This window comes from Eurosta solidaginis, chromosome 3, assembly GCF_040869045.1.
Source record: "Eurosta solidaginis isolate ZX-2024a chromosome 3, ASM4086904v1, whole genome shotgun sequence".
NCBI classification, from domain to species: Eukaryota; Metazoa; Arthropoda; class Insecta; order Diptera; family Tephritidae; genus Eurosta; species Eurosta solidaginis.
Genome location: NC_090321.1, coordinates 80,537,405 through 80,555,738, shown reverse-complemented (window position 1 = coordinate 80,555,738; position 18,334 = coordinate 80,537,405). Strand labels below are relative to the sequence as shown.

General features: G+C 39.0%; 2 protein-coding genes across 4 annotated transcripts in view; both read right to left on the bottom strand.

Moving 5' to 3' along the window:
- The window catches only part of LOC137244068 (proton-coupled amino acid transporter-like protein CG1139), a 228,029-nt gene that overhangs the window by 129,648 nt on the left and 80,047 nt on the right, over positions 1-18,334 (bottom strand). The window lies entirely within an intron of this gene.
- Positions 1-18,334, bottom strand: part of LOC137246488 (proton-coupled amino acid transporter-like protein CG1139) — an 89,700-nt gene that overhangs the window by 39,727 nt on the left and 31,639 nt on the right. For 2 of the 3 annotated variants that reach the window (XM_067777584.1, XM_067777585.1), the window contains exons 3-4: positions 10,236-10,434; positions 9,921-10,177 (exon numbers count right to left, since the gene is read on the bottom strand). The exons of the other annotated variant lie outside the window; for it this stretch is intronic. The gene's annotated coding sequence lies outside the window, so the exon portion shown is untranslated. The remainder of the gene's footprint in view (positions 1-9,920; positions 10,178-10,235; positions 10,435-18,334) is intronic. 3 annotated transcript variants of the gene reach the window in all.

Here is an 18,334-nt window from a genome sequence, read left to right as displayed (position 1 = left end):
GTTGACCATCATATATGTTCTGATGTTTGGTTCGCAGTCATAAACGGTGCCGCAAGATGACGTGACTCTCTCCGGAAAATTTTTGGTCCTGTGCGTGATGCCCACGCTGGAATAAGACTGGAATAGCTGGCATTACTTTTTAAAAAACGGCAAAAATCGCTTAGGCGGTTAAGCGGTAATCAATGCTGATGTAATTATTATTGATAAATAATAGAGATAAACCAAATATCGTTACCCTTTTCATCACTCAAAACCAAAATTTTGAGGACTTTAAATGACAAGCGGGCACGATCTGTACCTCATCATCCACAAAGATCTGTAAAAACGTAAGGGTTCAAGGACAGGTCAACAACATTCAACACAGTTGGAAAATTCTTTTGTTCGAAGGACACCATGATCCAAAATAGGTTGCAGCCTATTAAGAGGTACGAGAAGCATGCTGGCACAACTTTGATTTTGAATTGTTAGAGATTACTCCAGAGCCGGCAACACAAATACTAAAACAATTGCATAAGTGTGTGTAAAAATTGAGTGGCAACTCCCCACAGTGTGCTAAAAGAAAATGTGAACAGTGAAGTTTGAAATTAAAAAGGACTTTGGTTATTTGATTTCAAGCTAATCCTGACTGTATTTACTTATATTCGTATAAATAAGAACGCGGAGGTCGAGCTAGTCAGATAAAACTTTTTTATAAAAGAAAGTATGGTGTTTATTCAATGCAAAATTTACATTAAAAAATTTATTTTTTCATTAAGAAAGAACTATAAAACAAAGTAAATGTAAAGATAGAAATATATTAAGTATTTTCAAAACATAGTTATTCAATAAAAAAAATTTATGAAAATTAATAAAACTAAGTAGAACGTATAAAAATATATTTATATTAAATTGTGAATATTAATATGTATGTTCAAAGGAACTTAATAATACTAACTAAAACGTATTAAAAGTCACTTTAACATCGCAGCATATTGTTTTTATTATGTGCTCAAAAAGTAGCATGGACTTTTCCTTTTGCATTCACTGTTGATTTTAGTGAGTGACAAGCGAAAGCAAACGATCGTGATCACACATCGTTAGTGTCGGTGTGAAAATACGAACTCAAATTGCACAATGTGCAACTTTTGGCCGGCTTTGGATTACTCTATTAACTGCCATACCCAATGTGTGTATGTTTCGCATACGAGGGCCCCGCGTACAAAATCAACTATTTAATTTCTCCGTAAAAAGCTCGTCTAACAACCTCACTATCGTAAAATCATGTTAAAAGTGTGGTAAAAGTTCTTAATGACAATCCCTCCACTGGATTTGCCGTTCGGAGTCAGCACAAAACATGTGGTCCCATGTCGGTGGATTGTAGGAAAAATTAGAATATATAGTGACGGAAATTGTAAGAGCGCTTGGCCTTAATATCTTCTGACGTACATCGCGCCAAGTATTTATTATTATTTTTTTGTTTGAGCAATCTGTGGCTCCCTTCCACTTCGAATTTCCGAGCGAAGTTCCGAATAATTTAAACCCAGCAGCACAAGAAGGCTTTTGGAAACTCAACTTCAATATAAGCCTTCGGAAAATGATGTAGCAAAATCAGCGTGTCTATAAGTCTTCTTCTTGTGGCGTTAAAGACTCTCCCTGAAGGTGTTTGGTAGTTCCTGAAATAAGCATCATTAAGAGCCAAACATCTCGGGAACGATTTGATAAATCGCCAATGAACCTTTTGGGTTTGTGATGGAGAGAAATGGTAAGGGATAAAAGAGTTGAGTTGGAGATATAAAAAATGCTTAAAGCTATACAGGTGCGGCCAGATTAACGCCTGGCAGATATTGCTAGTGTTGGATTAAGGAAGAGCTGCGCCCGATTTCCAAGTGCTGTTTATGATACCAATAAGAGAACTACAAAAAAGATCAAGAGACCGACAGAGCCCCAAGTCAATGTTTTTGTCATCGAAATTGCTTCATTGTAGTTGTAGTTGTGAAACAAAATCAAAAAGGTGACCACAAATGTATTTTATCAAAGCGAATTTTTTACTTATTGATGTTGAATGAAGAACATTTGTTCTTGTGTATGCATATAAGAGCTGTAAAACTGTGCAATCATTTGAAATTTTAAATCATTGATTTTAGAATGCTTTCTCTTCATTCATTCATTCCTTGCTAAGGAATGCGGCTTAAAAGTCAATCCATTCTTCATTCAGTAGTGGAAAAAAAGAACGCACTCCTTAACTCATTCGAAGAGAGAATGCAGTAATTTAATGAAACACAAACATTTTTCAACACAGAATAAACATTCAAATGAATGCAGACTTTGCTGAGTGTGCACACACTTCTCTAGTACCAATCAATTATGAAAAATGTCGTACATGCACAAAACCCGCTCAAATATCACATGGTTGCTTTTAATTAAAGCCACTTCAAAATATTAACACAAAAATTTAATTATTGTCCGTGATGACCAGTTTTTTCCATATTTAAATGAGAATAAAGTACGAAGAAGTTAACTGCAAAAGTATTCATATTGAAATTTTCCTAAAAATTTAATAATAAAAAAAGCAAATTACAAATTTTCATTATTGTTCCGGAAATTGTCATCGTTCTAAATAAGTGTTGCCAATGTGCCATATAAAAGGCTTGCATTAAAAAGTACTAGCCTACTTTTGCACGTCCTCAATTGGTGATTAAACAATTGAAGAAAAGGCAATACATTATAAAAGCTCTTAAGTTCCTCCATATATTCTTCCTAGCGGTATATGGTCAAATACTGTATCTATACTGGTTTGTCTAAGAAAAATATTCTTCTAAACACAATAGTTTGTAATTTACAGCCATTTAAAGCAGGCTCTATAGGTATTCGTAGCTTTTTTAATAGCAAGGAAATTAACTTTGAATACAAATCTGCTCAAGTAAGATAGAATTCAACCAAAACAATTTCAATATTTTACCAATGCCGTGAAAATAGGCAGAGAGACTATTGTCAACCACTCGGTTCCTATATTTATATTCCGTCAAACACTGCTAAAATATCACCTGTAAAAAAAATTTTGTCCGATGGAGCCAGTCAATAACCTCTGAAGAGTTTCTCCAAATGGAACATTTTTTTTTTGTGGCACAGATGAAGGAAAACGGGGAAAGTGAATCAGGTGAATAGAAGCCTGAATCACCGTAGGACGATGCCATGGAAATAGACATATGTTTATCGAAATTCTCGGAATTAGGAAGCTCCAACGAAATCGCCGATGGACCTATGCACTTTGATGTATTTAAATGACTTAAACTCAAGTATCTGTTTTTGTTTTATTATCGACAAAATTTCTCCACAATTTATTCCATTTGGTCAATTCACAATCTGTTCATTTACAAAATCCATTTTACAACAATAGCAAAATAAGTAGTAACATTTTGACACATAGCAAGAAAGCATTGCGAAGTTTCAGCCAAATTCGACTATATCTTCATGTCTTTTGAATACTTTATATAATCAAGAGCCCTATGGTTTTATGTAAGCGAGTTATCCGCGAGTTTTACCTAAAAAGGAAACCAATCAACTCACATGAGCCTAACGTTTTTTGATCTCAAATCAACCCAATTACGAAGTATACAAAATCTGCTATGAAGTACTATATCTTGTATGTCTTATGTTCGAACACCATGAAGATGATTTAAGACTTTCCTGGTTCATACTTAACTACTTGTTTGTTTGTTTTCGAAATGGTACCGTCGCAATATACCAGTAAATGCTTCTTTCTTTTCAGTTGCTCTTAAACAAACATAATAATTCATACTCAATAATTATAAGCCGGCGTTAAGCTCATGAATTTTTAAATATTAAACTACTTGAATAATTAGAAGGGGCTATTTTTTCTATTGACCAATTTTATGCCGTTTTTGCACCCAACTCCTAAATCGATTTAACATTCTGATAGCAATGAAAGTATACAAAAAATAACCTTGGGGAAAAAGTATTTAGTACTGAATGGAAAAAAAGTGTGCACTCATTTCAAGTTTACATTCACTAAAGATTGGGAATGGTTCCTACATTCACACTCTATATTGAATTATATTTTACCATTCAATAACACACACACTTTAGTTTTGAGTTAAAGTATTTTGAGCCATTCAGGAATGGAGATTTATAATATGCAGCCAAAAAATCACAAATGTGTAAAAGAATGCTGAGAGAATGCACACTCAATTGATTCAATCTTTTTACAGCTCTGATGCATATGCACATGTTCATGGATATAATGGCTGGTTGGGTTATTTACTTTTAAGCAGATATAAATTCTAAGTAAACATAAGAGTAATTATAAAATTAACAAAAATCTTTTATATGTGCCATTCACGCTACAAATGTTTAATAATAATATTTCACTGTATACAGGCTCGTCGAGAGGGGAGGGGAATGGGGGGATTCCCCCATTTATTATTTGAAGCAATTTTTAATTTATAATTTATTTAATAATTTGGGAAAAATTTAAACAACGAATCCCACTCCCGGGAGAAAAGGCTTTGAAGAGATTTAAAGAAGCTATAAGCGAAACAGCTGTCGCCTTGTCCGTCCTGATGTCACGTTGTTTAAATTTTTCCCAAATTATTAAAGAAATTATAAATCAAAAATTGCTTCAAATAAATGTTTTCATACTTTTAAAGCAATACGGGTAATCCCCGCTTAAAAACTCATACAAATAGAATTTTGGACACTATTTTATTTTTGGGTGAAAGAGGCCTAGCTTTCAAAGGCGAAAGTATATATCTTGGTGAACGAAACAATGGACATTTTGGGCATCTAAGATCTCATAAGCCGGTATGATCCGATACTTAGACATGTGGAGAAAGTTAGGATTTCAAAACAGCAGCACAAACGTTTACAAATTCATTATCTTTCCCCAGACATTCAGAACGAGTTTATAGAAATTTGTGCAAAGCACGTGAGGGAAAATATTGTGACGAATATTAGTGACACTAAGTGATACTCCCATCACTAATCTGATACTAAGTAAATAAAGCCACAACAACAATAAAGCAAGCTGCTACACTGGAATGTACGTAAACAAATTAATCATTGTCTGCACACATACGTGCGGCAGAGAGAGATACTCACAAGCGCACGTCATCATCAGCCAGCCATACATACACACGCATATGGATACAAATTGCAAATATACGTGTATATAGCTACGAAATTACTAAACCTTAGGAGAAATGGGTGAACGAGGAAACCGAAGAGTATAAAAGCGGCACAGGCTGAGGCATCAAAAATCAGTTGGATTTAAGACGCTATCTAGCGAGCAATAGCAGAATCAGTTTGAGCGAAATACAAGTGTTATTGTGAAGTACTTTAATAAAGGTCGTCTTGCATTATTGAAAAGTGGAATTATTTATTCAACAGTTTAGTGATTCGAACTTAGCAGAAGGTTGCAAATAAGAGGAATTACAAGAAAAGCGTTACAATTGGTGGCAGAAGAGGAATTGTTGAATAAATTCCGAAGACTTCGAATACAACTTGGACATGGCAAAGTTGAGTGAATTGACGATCCAGCAACTGAAGGAGGAGTTGGAAGTCCGTGAATGGGCTACTTTTGGCGATAAATCCCAGCTACAAAGACGACTAAGTGTGGCTATGGTATTTGAAGGAATCAATGCTGAGGAGTATGTCTTTCATTATGATAGCGACAAAACAACAACAAAAATGGAAGAAAAAAACGAAACACCGCAGACAGTGACGAGCACAATATCTGCACAAATATCGACAATGGCATCTCAGCTGGAGTCACAGGAGGCACGCATTTCAGAAATGGTGTCGCAAATGCCATCTCAATTGGAAGATCAGAAGACATATATGTCATCTCAACTGGAAGCGCAAGAGGCACGTATATCTGGAATGTCGACAAAAATTTCGGAACAAGTATCACCGCAGCTCTTTGCGAAACTGGAAGAGCAGGATGCAAAAATTTTACAACTCGATGAAAAATTGATGCCGAGATAGAAGCGTTGAAAGATATTATGCAACAGTTACAACTAAATCGCCCAGCTGTTCCAGCGATTAATCCAAAGGTAAAGACACCATCCTTTGACGGTTCTGTTCCTTTTCAGGTCTTTAAGCTACAGTTTGAGAATACCGCAGCAATGAACAACTGGAATGCTGAAGATAAAGTTGCAGCTCTGTTCGTGGCATTGAAAGGGCCAGCAGCCGAAATCCTACAGACGATTCCCGAAGGAGAGCGGAACAACTATGAAGCATTGATGGCCTCTGTCGAGAGACGTTATGGAAACGAGCATAGAAAATAGATATACCAAATTGAGTTGCAAAGCTGTCACCAAAGAGCGAATGAGACTTTGCAGGAGTTTGCCTCGGATGTTCAAATATTGGCTCATCTCGCAAATGCAGACGCACCCGTGGAATACACCGAGAGGTTAAAATCCAGAGTTTTATAGGTGGCATACGGGACGTGGAAACGAAGCGAGCTACATACGCAAACCCAAAACTGACATTCGCTGAAACGGTATCACATGCATTGACTCAGGAAACTGCCTCCCTATTGAGTAAACCAGCATATAAGGTTCATCGTGTGGAAGCAGAAAGACCAGAGTGGGTAGACACAATTTTGGAAGCATTGAAGGGTACGTAGCAGAAGAATAATGAGGCAGTCAAATGATTTAAGTGTGGGAAGCCAGGGCACATTGCGCGTTATTGCAACACCAACCCTAACAGTTCCAACAACTTGGCTGGTCGTAAGCGCAAAACTGGAGGAGATAAGCAAGAGTGAGCCAAATGTAAAGATCGAGAACTTGCCCCAGCTATTGAATGTCGTGTGATACCTATCTCGCAAACTGCAAGGAAATCGAGCAGTCTTACCGTCAAAGGAAATGTGGATGGCAAGGAGCGTGTTCTGACTGTAGATACGGGCGCATCTCATTCTTTAATCCGATCCGGTTTGGTCAACAGGAGAGTAAAGCCATTACCTGGAGCAAGATTGCGTACGATTATTACGATTACGAGATCGTTGATGAAGTCATATTGGAAGTGGATTTCTTAGTTGACTATGACATCAGGATCGATATGCAGAGAAGGATTATGCAGTATAAGAACAAGGATGTGCCACTTAACTTCAGTTTTGAGCAAGGGTTCAGCAGTAAGTGAGTGCTGGTGAAAGAGATTCGACAAAAACCACAAAAATCAAAGGCAGCAGATCGGGCAAGGGTTGATGGAACGAATGGGCCAAAACCGAAGGTATCTGCGAGAAAAACACTGGCATTGACAAACCCTAATGGACGCACTGAAGCGACTGAAAGAATTTTCCAGAAAGAATGCAAGGGTGGTTTCAAGTCAGCGCGTACTAATGTTGTGCAACGTCAAGACGATACTGATGATGCAAAGTCAATCCGTCAAGATCAAGCTCTGAGAAGTAGTTTTTCATTGGCCAAACAACAGAGTGCGAGGGAACGATTCAGGATAATGAGTAGTAAGATGAAGCGCAGGTATGATGAGAACAATAATTCGGAAGGTTTCTTGGAGGGATATTTGGTACTGCTATACAACCCTCACCGGCGGAAAGGTGTTCCATCCCAATTTTGGTGCAGTTGGGAAGGAGAGTTGTAAAGAAGATCAGTGATGTCATCTACCGCATACAAACAATTGGGAAACCACGAAATAGAAGGGTGGTTCATTTGGAGAGGCTAGCAGCGGTTAGATCGAGAGATTTGTGTGATCGGGACGATCAGACTTAGGTGGAGGACAGAGTGACGAATATTAGTGACACTAAGTGATACTCCCATCACTAATCTGATACTAAGTAAATAAAGCCACAACAACAATAAAGCAAGCTGCTACACTTGTATGTACGTAAACAAATTAATCATTGTCTGCACACATACGTGCGGGGCAACAGAGAGAGATACTCACAAGCGCATGTCATCATCAGCCGCTCACAAATACACACGCATATGGATAAAAATTGCAAATATACGTGTATATAGCTAGTAAACAAGCATCAGGTTCACGAAATTACTAGACCTTAGGAGAAATGGGTGAACGAGGAAACCGAAGAGTATAAAAGCGGCACAGGCTGAGGCATCAAAAATCTGTTGGATTTAAGACGCTATCTAGCGAGCAATAGCAGAATCAGTTTGAGCGAAGTATAAGTGTTATTGTGAAGTACTTTAATAAAGGCCATTTTGCATTATTGAAAAGTGGAGTTATTTATTCAACAGTTTAGTGATTCGAACTTAGCAGAAGGTTGCAAATAAGAGGAATTGCAAGTAAGTTCGTTACAGTATTTTAGATCAAGGCAATAAAGCCAAGTATTTTACTATTATCGTTGATGCTATGCCTGATGCTAGTAACGATGACTACGTTCATTTTGCGCTAACTCCACTCCAATTCGAAAGCAACAAATTGTACAATTCAAGAACGGTTTTTGGCTTTCATGAATTGTAACCAAAAAAACTGGTCAGAAAATGCCTGATCTAATTTGCCATACTCTAGGTAAATATGAAATCCCATTAAACGATTGTCGTGCACAAGGGTACAATAACGGCGCCAATATGAAAGAAGCTTACAACGGAGCACTACGTTACATTCTCGACAAAAACTCGAATACTAATTACTGGCTTTGTTCAACCCGCAGTCTCAACTTATGTGGTGTTGATGCTGCAGAATGTTGTACGGCTGCAATTACTTTATTCTGAGTTGTACAAAAATATTTTACTATTTTCAGCAGCACTCCACAACGATGGGACATCCTCAAAAAAATGTATCGAGCTCTCTTCATAGTCTTTCAGACAAAAGAAGAACGGTTTTTGGCTTTCATGAATTGTAACCAAAAAAACTGGTCAGAAAATCCCTGATCTAATTTGCCATACTCTAGGTAAACATGAAATCCCACTAAACGATTGTCGTGCACAAGGGTACAATAACGGTGCCAATATGAAAGAAGCTTACAACGGAGCACTACGTTACATTCTCGACAAAAACTCGAATACTGATACTGGCTTTGTTCAACCCGCAATCTCAATTTATGTGGTGTTGATGCTGCAGAATGTTGTACGGCTGCAAATACTTTATTCTGAGTTGTACAAAAATATTTTTCTGTTTTCAGCAGCACTCCACAACGATGGGACATCCTCAAAAAAATGTATCGAGCTCTCTTCATAGTCTTTCAGACAAAAGAAGAACGGTTTTTGGCTTTCATGAATTGTAACCAAAAAAACTGGTCAGAAAATCCCTGATCTAATTTGCCATACTCTAGGTAAACATGAAATCCCATTAAACGATTGTCGTGCACAATGGTACAATAACGGCGCCAATATGAAAGAAGCTTACAACGGAGCACTACGTTACATTCTCGACAAAACTCGAATACTGATTACTGGCTTTGTTCAACCCGCAGTCTCAATTTATGTGGTGTTGATGCTGCAGAATGTTGTACGGCTGCAATTACTTTATTCTCAGTTGTACAAAAATATTTTACTATTTTCAGCAGCACTCCACAACGATGGGACATCCTCAAAAAATGTATCGAGCTCTCTTCATAGTCTTTCAGACAAAAGCCACATTTGATTGCACAAGCATAGGGAGATGTTACCGGCATTCTCAAGTACATCAACAAGTTCGAATGTATCTTGCTGTCCTCAATTTGGTTCAAAATACAGACTACCATTAATGAAAGAAACGTGGTCCTCCAAGCTAGAGACGCCACCATAGATGTTAAGGTCCGACAACTAGATGCCTTATTAGCTGATTTGAAGTTGACACGGAACCAATGGGAAACAATTGTAAACGAATGCGAAATAGTTGCTATTCAATTGAACATCTCGCCAAAGTTTCCAGACATTCGAAAGAGAAAACCCAAAAAACGTTCTGAATATAATTTAAATGAGATTATTACGGATGACTCAGAGTCTGATTTTAAAACCAATACATACCTGGTGATCGTTGATTCTGTAATCACTGGCATTACTGAACGATTTGCTGTTTTGAGAAATTTGAGCGAGACGTTTTCCTTTTTGTGGCAATTTGAAGACATGGATGAAACTACGGTTCGAGCGAGCGCAGTAAGATTTGTCGACAAATAAAAGTCGGACATTTCACAAAGCTTACAATGCGAAACAATTATCTTGAAACGCATTTACGAAGAAAATTTTGATAAAGGTCTGTCACCATTGGAATTGCTAAATATCATCTACATAAAATCAAAATCTGTATAAAATTTTCCCCAACATTTTTGTTGCTTTACGTACCTGTTCCTCTATACCTGTCACTGTAGCTAGTGCAGAACGTTCCTTCAGCGTCCTTTCAAGAATCAAATCAAGAGCGAGTTTCAGGACTTGCCACGCTTTGTGTTGAATGCGTTTTGGCAAGAAAGTTCAATTTTGATATTATTATAAACATTTTGCAGCGAAAAAAGCAAGTAAAGCCAGTCTCTGATATCCGAACTTTCTATGTTGAATAATTAAAATTTGTAATCATCATTAAATTTATCAGAAATGTATTAAAATGTTACCAAATAACTAGAAAAGATTATTTGAAACAATATGTGGCTGTTAAAAGAGAATTTTATTTCTACGTTACAATAAAATTGTATAAATAGTAAACATTTTGTGTTAATTTTATTTTCAGCTCTTAGTCCAAAAATCATTTAGTTGATGTGACCAAAATTTTATTTGATGTAATCCATCAATAATGATTCATGAATGAGACGTCATTAATTTAAATTAATCAAATGTATTAGTGGATTTTTTATATGGGCCCGTAAATTGTTTAGTCCCGGGGCCGGATTTTCTCTCTACGGCCCTGACTGTATATACAGTAGAGGTTGAGAAAATAACACCAGCATTGGAAATGTATTTTTGTGGTTACTATTAGATACTGTGACGGTGTCGTGAGGCACAATCATATGAAGATACTGCGGCTCAGAAAGAATTCCTATCGACAACCGTATTTGGGAGCAGAGGAAGACGGAGGCCGTCACTAAGTTGGAAGATATAAGTGGAGGAGTACTTGATATCCATTATGTGTCGCTATCGAAATATGTGAAGAGTAGATTTTGAATTATGGCACTATTAGCTTGATCACAACTGTACTTCCGTACACAACTAAGCGTTTGTATTTGTATGAATATACGGATTGGTATGTATTCAGAAGTTTAGGTAAAACATCTTTATTTTAAGCATAAGTACTATTTATTATATCTTTCATGAAAATTAAATGGTATATTAATTTCGTCACGAAACCGAAAATTGTAAGTCCTTAAAGGAAAATAGATAGACCCACCATTAAGTATACCGAAATAATCAGGTTGAAGAGCTGAGTTGATTTAGCCATGTCCGTCTGTCCGCCTGTCCGTCTGTCTGTTTGTATGCAAACTAGTCCCTCAATTTTTGAGATATCTTGATAAAATTTGGTGAGCGGGTGTATTTGGGTTTCCGATTAGACATTTGTCGGAACCGACCGGATCGGACCACTATAGCATATATCCTCCATACAACCGATTTTTCAGAAAAAGAGGATTTTTGTAATATCTTACCCAATTTAACAGATTGAAGCTTCAAACTTCACCATATACTTTCGTATATTGCACTTATTGTTGCCTGAAAAAATTGATGAGATCGGTCGTATATATAGTATATATCCCCCACAACCGATTGTTCAGATAAGGAACTTTTCGTAATTACTGCCCTATTTTAAGAGCTAGGGGCTTCAAATTTCAACGAATGCTTACGTATATAGCATATATTGTTGTCTGAAAAAATCATAAAGATCAGTGGTATATATAGTATATATATGGTGGTATATATAGTATATATATATAGTATATATATATATATATTTTCGCAAATTTTAGCCCAATTTTAACAGCTAGAAGCTTCAAATTTCACCGAATACTTACGTATATAGCATATATTGTTGTGTGAAAAAATCATAGAGATCGGTTGTATATATAGTATATATCTCATACAACCGATTGTTCAGATAAGACACTTTTCGCAATTTCTACTCCATTTTAACAGCTATAAGCTTCAAATTCCACCGTTTGCTTAGTTATATAGCATATATTGTTGTGTCAAAAAATCATAGAGATCGGTGATATATATAATATATATATGATGGTATATATAGTATATATATAGTATATATATATTTTTTTTTGCGATTTCGGCCTCATTTTAACAGCTATAAGCTTCAAATTTCACCAAATTTCATCAAATAGTTACGTTTACGTCATATATTTTTGAAAGACGTGATTCGTAGTCATAGTTTTTACATGCAGACCACAAAAAACGTGAAGCTTTGCATCCTCACACAGATTACCTACCTATTTTTATACCTTTCATGAAAATGAAATGGTATATTAATTTCGTCACGAAACCGAAAATTGTAAGTCCTTAAAGGAAAATAGATAGACCCACCATTAAGTATACCGAAATAATCAGGTTGAAGAGCTGAGTTGATTTAGCCATGTCCGTCTGTCCGTCTGTCCGTCTGTCTGTTTGTATGCAAACTAGTCCCTCAATTTTTGAGATATCTTGATAAAATTTGGTGAGCGGGTGTATTTGGGTGTCCGATTAGACATTTGTCGGAACCGACCGGATCGGACCACTATAGCATATATCCTCCATACAACCGATTTTTCAGAAAAAGAGGACTTTTGTAATATCTTACCCAATTTAACAGATTGAAGCTTCAAACTTCACCATATACTTTCGTATATTGTACGTATTGTTACCTGAAAAAATTTATGAGATCGGTCGTATATATAGTATATATCCCCCACAACCGATTGTTCAGATAAGGAACTTTTCGTAATTACTGCCCTATTTTAAGAGCTAGGGGCTTCAAATTTCAACGAATGCTTACGTATATAGCATATATTGTTGTCTGAAAAAATCATAAAGATCAGTGGTATATATAGTATATATATGGTGGTATATATAGTATATATATATAGTATATATATATATATATTTTCGCAAATTTTAGCCCAATTTTAACAGCTAGAAGCTTCAAATTTCACCGAATACTTACGTATATAGCATATATTGTTGTGTGAAAAAATCATAGAGATCGGTTGTATATATAGTATATATCTCATACAACCGATTGTTCAGATAAGACACTTTTCGCAATTTCTACCCCATTTTAACAGCTATAAGCTTCAAATTTCACCGACTGCTTACGTATATAGTATGTATTGTGTCAAAAAATCATAGAGATCGGTGATATATATAATATATAAATGATGGTATATATAGTATATATATATATAGTATATATATATTTTTTTTGCGATTTCGGCCTCATTTTAACAGCTATAAGCTTCAAATTTCACCAAATGTTTACGTGTATAGCATATATTGATGTCTGAAAAAATCATTGAGATCGGTGGTATACATAGTATATATCTCATACAACCGATTGTTCAGATAAGAAACTTTGCGCAATTTCTGCCCCTTTTTAACAGCTAGACGCTTCAAATTTCACCATATGCTTACGTATATAGCAAATATTGTTGTCTGAAAAAATCATAGAGATCGGTGGTATATATATTATATACCCCATATAAACTCTAATTTTTGCCCCCTTTTTACGGCTAGAAGCTTCAAAATTCATCAAATTTCATCAAGTAGTTACGTTTACGTCATATATTGTTGAAATACGTGATTCGTAGTCATAGTTTTTACACGCAGACCACAAAAAAACTAAAGCTTTGCATCCTCACACAAAGTACCTACCTGCTTTTTATTTTATACTAGCCTTTACCCGCGGCCCCGTCCGCAAGGAAAATTTTAAATATATGGGCTATTCGCGTTAGCCTGCTTATTATCTGTTTAGAATTTTGTTTTCAGTCTAATGCATTTTATTTTTGTAATTAAGTAAAAAAAAAAAACTAAATGAGCTGATAACCTGATAGGATCCCAAATGATCCCGAAATTATCCAGAAAAAGCTACGAAATGACCCCAACGCTATCGCGGACAGATCCCGAAAACCATCCAGAAATGCCCCGAAAGGGTCTCCAAAAGTTCCCCGAATAGTCCCAAAAAAACCCGAAATGAGAGCGACACGATTCTAGACGTATCCAGAGAACCACACAGAAATGTCCCTGAAGGTGTTCCAAAATGATCCCGAAAAGGTTCCGAAATGACCCTGACGGGCTCCCGGGCGGATCTCAAAAACCATCCAGAAAATATCCAGGAAGGGTCCCTAAATTATCCCGACTAACTCCAGAAAAAGTTCCGAAATGGCTCCGAGGGGATCCACGATGGATCGCGAAAACCATACAGAAATGATTCCGGAAGGATTCCAAAATGATCCCGAAATAGTCCGGAATTGACCCAGATGGGATCCCGCACAGATCCAGAAATGATCCCGGAAGGGTGCAAAAACTACCCCGGAAAAGTAACAAAAAATCCCGAAATGGCTCCTACGGCATCCCGGACGGATCCAGAAATGATCTCGGAAGGGTCCCCAAATGATCCCAAAATGGTCCCGAAATGACCCTGATGGACCCGGCAAACCATCAAGAAATTATGCCGAAAGGGTCCCAAAATGATCCCGAAATAATACAGAAAAAGTCACGAAACGACCCCTAGAGGATCCCCAAATGATCCCGTATTAGCCCCGAAAAGGTCCCGAAATAACCCCGACGGGATCCCGGACAAATCCCGAAAACCATCCATAAATGATGCCGGAAGGAATCCCAAATATTTCCGTAAAAGTCCCGCATTGATTCCGACGGAATCCCGAACGGATACCGAAAATCATCCAGAAGTGATGCCGGAAAGGTCCTCAAATGATCACCTAATAGTCCCGAAATGACCCTTAAGGGGTCATGGACGGATCCCATAAACTATCCAGAAATGATCCCGATATAGTCCCGAAGAAGTCCCGAAATGACCCTGACGGGATCTCGAACGCAACCCCTAAATGTCCCTGACGGGTTCCGGACAGATCCCGAAATCCATCCAGAAATGATCTTGGGAGGGACCCCAAATGATCCCGAAAAAGTCCCGCAATGATTCCGAGGGGATCCTGATCGGATACCGAAAACCATCCAGAAGTGTTGCCGAAAAGGTCCTCAAATGATCACCTAATACCAAAATGACCCTGACGGCATCCCGGACTGATCCCAAAATCCATCCAGAAATCATCTTGGGAAGGTCCCAAAAATATCCCGAAATAGTCTCGGAAAAGTTCAGAAATTACCCTGACGGGTTCCCGGACGAATCCTGAAAGCCATCTCTAAATGATCCCGAAAAAGTCCCGAAATGACCCTGACTGGACCCCGAAAGGATCCCGAAAACTATCCAGAAATGATGCCGGAAATGTCCTCAAATGATCACCTAATAGTTCCGAAAAGACCCTGACGGGATCCCGAACGGATCCCGACAACTATCTAGAAATGATGCCGAAAGGGCCCGCGAATGATCCCGTATTAGTCGAGAAAAAGTCCGGAAAAGAACCCGACGGGATGCCGGACGAATCCCAAAAACCATCCAGAAATGATCTTGGGAGGGTCCCAAAATTATCCCGAAATAGTCTGGGAAAAGTCCAGAAATTACCCTGACTGATCCCGGACGAAGCCTGAAAACCAATCTTAAATGATGCCGAAAAAGTCCCGAAATGACCCTGATGGGACCCGGAAAGGATCCCGAAAACTAACCAGAAATGATGCCGGAAAGGTCCTCAAATGATCCCCTAATAGTTCCGAAATGACCGTGACGGATCCCGAACGGATCCCGACAACTATCGAGAAATTATGCCGAAAGGGTCCGCAAATGATCCCGTATTAGTCGAGAAAAAGTCCCGAAATGACCCCGACGGGATCCCGGACGAATCCCAAAAACCATCCAGAAATGATGCCGGTAGGTATCCCAAATGATCCCGAAATAATCCCGAAATGACCTCGTCGGCATCCCGGACGGATACCGAAAATTATCCAGAAATGATGCCGGAAAGGTCCACAAATGATCCCCTAATAGTCCCCGAAATTACCCTGATGGGATCCCGGACGGATCCCGAAAAACCATCCAGAAATGATGCCGGAAGAGCCCCCAAATGATCCCGAAAAAGTCCCCAAATGACCCCGACGATATCCCGGCGGATCCCGAAAACCATCCAGAAATGATGCCGGAAGAGCCCCCAAATGATCCCGAAAAAGTCCCCAAATGACCCCGACGAGGTCCCGCACGGATCCCGAAAACCATCCAGAAATGATGCCGGAAGAGCCCCAAATGATCCCGAAAAAGTCCCCAAATGACCCCGACATACTCCAGAAAAGGTTCCGAAATGGCTCCGAGGGAATCAACGACGGATCGCGAAAACCATACAGAAATGATTCCGGAAGGATCCCAAAATGATCCCGAAATAGTCCGGAAATGCCCCAGATGGGATCCCGCACAGATCCAGAAATGATCCCGGAAGGGTCCAAAAACTATCCCCGGAAAAGTAACAAAAAAAATCCCGAAATGGCTCCTACGGCATCCCGGACGGATCCAGAAATGATCTCGGAAGGGTCCCCAAATGATCCCAAAATGGTCCCGAAATGACCCTGATGGATCCGACAAACCATCAAGAAATTATGCCGGAAGGGTCCCCAAATGATCCCGAAATAAAACAGAAAGTCACGAAACGACCCCTAGAGGATCCCCAAATGATCCCGTATTAGCCCCGAAAAAGTCCCAAAATGACCCTGACGGGATCCCGAAAGGATTCCGAAAACAATACAGAAATGATGCAGGAAAGGTCCTCAAATGATCCCCTAATAGTCCCGAAATGACCGTGACGGGATCCCGACAACTATCCAGAAATGATGCCGAAAGGGTCCGCAAATGATCCCGTATTAGTCGAAAAAAAGTCCCGAAAGGACCAAGACGGGATCCCGGACGAATTCCAAAAACCATCCAGAAATGATGCCGGTAGGTATCCCAAATGATCCCGAAATAGGCCCGAAATGACCTCGTCGGCATCCCGGACGGATCCCGAAAATTATCCAGAAATGATGCCCGGAAAGGTCCTCAAATGATCACTTAATAGTCCCGAAATGACCCTTAAGGGGTCATGGACGGATCCCATAAACTATCCAGAAATGATCCCGATATAGTCCCGAAGAAGTCCCGAAATGACCCTGACGGGATCTCGAACGCACCCCTAAATGACCCCGACGGGATCTCGGACGGATCCCGAAAAACCATACAGAAATGATGCCGGATGAGCCCCAAAATGATCCCGAAAAAGTCCCCAAATGACCCCCGACGAGATCCCGGGACGGATCCCGAAAACCATCCAGAAATTATGCCGGAAGAGCCCCCAAATGATCCCGAAAAAGGCCCCAAATGACCCCGAACGATATCCCGGACGGATCCCAAAAACCATCCAGAAATGATGCCGGAAGAGCCCCCAAATGATCCCGAAAAAGTCCCCCATATGACCCCGACGAGATCCCGCACGGATCCCGAAAACCATCCAGAAGTTATGCCGGAAGGGTCCCCAAATGATCGCGAAATAGTCCCGAAATGATTCCGGAATAGTCCCGAAAATGTTCCAAAATAACCCCGACGGGATCCCGGACGGATCCCGTAAACTATACGGAAATGATCCCGGAAGGGTCCCAAAATGATCCCGAAATAGTCCCGAAAAAGTCCCGAAATTACCCCGGCGTAATCCCGGACCGATCCCGAAAACCATCCAGAAATGATCCCGGAAGGGTCTCGATATGACCCTTACGGGATTACAAATAAGGTGAAGCTAATTATAAAACCATGTTAATAAGGCAGCAGGCGCATTGTAGCGAATAAAAAGTTAGATAGAAACATACAGGTAAAGCTAATAAAAACAATTGATGGAGGGCGGATGGCGGGAGTAGAGGAGAGGACCACTGATCGTTCCTCCAAAATTGTCTAGATCTCGTTCTGTATGTACCAGATACCAAAAACTATTGATTTAGGAGAAAATTTAGATTGAGTTATAACAATTTATGGATTTTACACCTGAGGGGGGATAAAGGGGGGCGGGCGGAGGGTGTCACTGCTTACTTTGTAAGCCCTCGACTTATTTGACCCCTTGAGTCTGTGATATTGGTGAAGGCCAGTATACGTACGTAAAGTTATAATGTGTAAAAATTATGAAAAATAATTTCTCGAAGGCTCGTGGGACCCCCACCCCTCTTTCCATGTTCGAAAAAAATTTCGCTAGTAGACTACTGTCTGTGTCCCAAATTTCATCAAAATCCGTGTAGCCATTCTGGCGTGATTCAGTCGCAAAGACGAAAAAATATAATAATTAAATTATAACTGTTCCTAGGGGGCGGGGACCACGCCCCTTTTGAAAAATATATAGCTA